Genomic DNA, 5,044 nt, shown 5'->3' with positions numbered 1-5,044 from the left:
TGAAATTATGGGTGAACGAAATTATAAACAGGACATAATAGACAAAAAAAACGCACTTATAACCAAAGAAAATAACAATCAAAACCAAGGAGTAAACAAAGACTCGTAAAACCATAAGACATTTACATCAACAGTCATAAATAAAAAAAATAAGAAACAATACGAACTCCACTAAAAAACGCAGGAGAAAAATCAGGTGCTCCGGAAGAGTAAGCATTTCCTGCACCGAATACGGCACCCGTCGTATTATGTCTTTGTTAAGTCCGGTAATGATGGGAGGTTATTATGACTGAAGAAGAATATCAGATATGATTTCAGACACACTTTCGTCATAATGGCCAATCAGCTCATGATTGCGACCGTAAAATTTCGTGAGTGATGACCTTAATTTGATTGATTCATAGCCCTGTCAAAACTAGAAAAATGCGATATTCGCCGCCAATTACATTGTACATGAAAGCAACGACTAGAAATAACCATAAAATAAAATAAGGAGACGTGTTATGTGTTTTGATTGCCAAAGAGTCAATTATTCAGCGGAGTCTAAATGACGTTTATTTAAGCAATAGGTCAACAAACTTCCTTTATCAATAAGCACCAATGAATATTAATGCAAAACTTTGTAATTCCCTCTCTGTTGACAAAGTATCACGCCATTGTAAAATTTAAAATATTTGAAATTACGTATGCATACTTGGTGCGATATTATGTATGCACTTGTGTACCAATAGTGCCAAAGGTTCAATAAGATTTGCTTATCCTTTCGAAGCACTTGAAATCTCGTCCCGTTTTATTAGGTTTATGTTTGTCAGTATAATATTTATCGGTACTTTGTGTTTTGTGTATTGCTGTTTGTTGGTTTTTTCGTTTTGTCAGTTTATTTTCAAATTGTTGGGTTGAATGTCCCTTTTTCTTCGGTTTTTCTTGAAATTGAATGCCATGGTTAATTATTTAAATGTTTGCGAAACAAAAAGTGCTTTCATTACCGGAGTACCTGGGTGTAAAAAACATATTGATGGGAGTTGCTAAATCTTTTCAAATTTTATGAAATATTGTGTTAGTTGCAATTGTTTTTTATGATCTTTCTTAGAAGGTTATGCTTTTGTATTTCGACAATTTTATCATTTCCCCCTTTGTTTGCTATACTTTGTCTTAATACGATATACCAATCAACTCACAAGAGCCTATAAACGAAGTTAACCAGTGCTAAATAGTTGGGTCTGTTTGATTGTGTTGGATGAATTAATAGTGAGCCATGATCGTCGGAATGCAAACATAAAGTGATGGTTTATTAAAAGTGTCAATTCAAGCATTCTGCTAGGCAAAGAATCTTTTCAACAACTCTTTGAATGATCTGTATGTGGCTTGTTTCAAGACAAAATGCTGGTCTTTAAAATACGTTCTCTTCTAATTCATTGTATTCGAAATATGTATGAACTATTTGCAAATGGACGTTACGCATACAACAATCAATTATAGTCAATGACTCCTTTTACAAGGACAGCGAGATATCAATTTACTCGTTCATTATTTGTATCATTGCTTTTCTACTTGGTTTTGTAATTCACGTTTACAGTTCAACAATCCTTTCCTTTTTTATGTTTGTAATATCAAATAATTATAATTCTTTCTATTTTACGGTTTTGCCACGTAAACTGACACACCTAAAATTCACCATGAAGTAGGCAAAAACTGATTTTGCAGATTTTTCTTTCATTTAACAAGATGAAACACTTTGCTACAAGTAACATGACATCAAGAGAAAGACCATGTATGTATAAACTGACGCACAAATGATATATATTAATAGAATTAAATCAGTTGTATACAATTTAAATAAAAAACCTTTTTTTACATGAATTCCTCATTTAAATGTGTCATTGCTGTATTTATGATTCGCGTTGGTACAAAATGTAAGTTTTTAATGCATAATATCTCCTTTTTTTTATTTTCAGATAATTACAATGTATAATAATAATTATAATGATTGTGATAATGATAGTGCTAATTTCATATTTGATGTCAAATCAAATCAGTGGATCAGGAAATTATAATAAAATGAACAGAAAATCAAGGTTTTTATAAAAAAAAAAAAAAAAGAAAGACACGCAGTGATTTTATTACACCTCAAAATTCAAGCCTTGATCAAGAATTTGTGGGGATGCTCCTAAAAATTGGTTTTGATTTAATTAATGGCTTATTTCTATCACTTACGTATAAACACCAGAAGATACCCAAAACCTCAATTTTTACCAAATTGATAACTATTTTTGTTTTTATTACAGAAATAAATACATGTAAGCAAAACAGCAACTTATTTTCTGAGGGAAGACACATCTGCACAATGATTGTAGACAAAGTTATTGATATTCAAACTGAAACTATTAAATAGAATACATTGATTTAGTTTTCGTTGATTTTAATCAAAGAAATTCACAAAAACATTCATCTAGAGGTATGCCGTGAGGGTTGAGTTCTCAAGAAACATGTTTAACCTCGTTGCATTATAGCACCTGTCCCCAGTCAGGAGCCTCTGACCCTGGTTAGACTTTTATGTTGTTTAATTTTAGTTAAGTTGTGTGATATAGAGTTAAGTATGACGTCAATTTTCAGTAAATTAGTACACATTTTTATTAAGAGGCCAGCTGATGCCCATCTCCGGTTGCGGGATTTTCTCGTTGCATTGGACATCCATTGGTGGCCTTCGGCTTTTATCTGCTCATCGGTCGGGTGGTTGTCTTTTTGACATATTCATCATTTCCATTCTCAATTTTATCGTAAATAAATTTTCATTTTTATGTAATTTATTGTCAAATACAATTTATTGCCGTTTTCTGGTATAAGGTTGCTTACGTTAACTGGCTATTTTCTCTTGCAAACAATGTACCGTTATTATAATATAATAAAATGTAATTATAATATTAAAATTGACATTTTCATACAAATTGACCAATGCGTCATTTTATTTGATTGAAGTTTAATTGTACATGATCTGAATTCAAAAATTACAATTTATGGTTAACTATACGTTGTAGTTACTGTGAGAACCTTTGATAAACTAACAGCTCAACAAAATCATGACATAATATAATGGAACACCACCCTTTAAACCGCCAAAGAGTTTCATGTACATATATAAAATTGTGAATGGAGATGGGGAATGTGTCAAAAAGACAGCAACCCGGCCTGAGACCACAAGACTTTAATGGATCCTCAACACAGCGAGAACATTCAGCACTCAGAGTCGGGCATTCACCTGGCCCTTAAACAGAAATGTGTACTAGTTCAACACAAATGTCATTTCGCTCCAAACCACATAAATAAACTAAATTTGACAAACTTCATACAAAAAAAAACATAACCCCTATATCTGAATCAAAAATAACAAGAATCATGACAAATATTACATTTTTAACTGATCCAACCAGTTTTTGACATGTAAACATTAAAACTATATTAAACACATGACACCTATTAACTGTTATTTTTGACAAAATTCTAAATCAATTCACTATTTCGTGCATATTGACATTTCGCACATTAAACTGCTATGTCTTTTTTCAATAAATAGATATGCTTGTTATGTAGTTTGAACAAATAAGTCGGCGGCAAATCATGCTACATGCATTCAAAAGTTGAACATAGTGTATTCGTATCATTTCCGTTGTACTAAAACAATCCCGCGGAATAAGCTTCATCGAACAAAATATTATCAGTCTTTTTTATATAAGGTCCTATACTTAATTGATAGGTTGTTTATTATTTCACTTTGATTCAAACTGTTTTGTAATATCATTAAAAAAGTGTTTTTGTTTTAAAATAGGTAAACAAAAGTGTGTTGAATTATAACTTATCTGTAGCTCGCTTTCAACAGTAGACTTTTATACATCTAAGCACTTGTTATAACACAACGGTTTCAGTATTTGTTTCAAGATCTGATTACTCTTCCGGGTAGCCTCAATCTTTTATTTTCTATGTTCTTTCATTTTATTGTTGATTTTTCCCATGCCGTAGACATTTCGATTTTGAATTATGTATTTGATTTTACCTTTGTGTTTGCGCCTTACGTGTATTTCAAATTATAATTTACAATGATAATAGATCCAAATTATAACTGTTGTAATTTGAATGAATTTTAAATGTCAAACAATAAAAACTAAAACCGTATCTCAATTAAGTGTTAGTTATATCTAATTTGACTGTTATCTGTTTATATAAGTGTATTTAAAGTTATGAAATCACGCTAAGTATCATATTTTCACACAGAGTTTCACTAAACGCAGGCAAAGTATCTTAAGTTTTCATTTTTGTCACAAACGATGTTAACTATAGATTTAAAATGTAAATATTAGTTTGAGGAAAATTTGAATAATTCCGAAATTTATATATTATACTTATACAATAGCAATTATTGTTTATCAGCTAATTGAATTTATAGAGGCTACTGGCGTATGTTTTTTTTTTAATTATAATGTGTTTGCAAGGACGCTATGTTTAGAGTTATTCACCACCTATAAACTTTACGACAAAAGAGATAATTTCAGCTTTCCAATTGTGAACTTTCCATTTCTAAGTAGCAACATTCCAGCAGCACCTGCATACGGGGTATATATCTCCCCATTGATACGATATTCCCGTGCTTGCATTTCCTATCATGATTTTCTTGATAGAGGGTTGCTGCTCACAAGGAAGCTATTAAACCAAGAGTTCCAAAAGGTGATGTTGAAATCATCCCTTCGTAAATTTTACGGACGCCATCACGAGTTGGTTGACCGTTATGGAATAACCGTTTCACAAATGATATCGGATATGTTCCTTGCTTCGTAACTACAATCCCCTTCTCTTTCATGACTGTTACCTACCGAATCGGACTGTTTGCCGGATTTGATATCACATAAGCAACACGACGGGTGCCACATGTGGAGCAGGAGCTGCTAACCCTTCCGGAGCACCTGAGATCACCCCTAGTTTTTTGGTGGGGTTCGTGTTGTTTATTCTTTAGTTTTCTATGTTGTGTCGTGTTCTGTTGTTTATTTATCTTTAT

Source organism: Mytilus edulis, chromosome 6, assembly GCF_963676685.1.
Source record: "Mytilus edulis chromosome 6, xbMytEdul2.2, whole genome shotgun sequence".
NCBI lineage: Eukaryota > Metazoa > Mollusca > Bivalvia > Mytilida > Mytilidae > Mytilus > Mytilus edulis.
Note: the sequence above shows the minus strand (reverse complement) of the source record.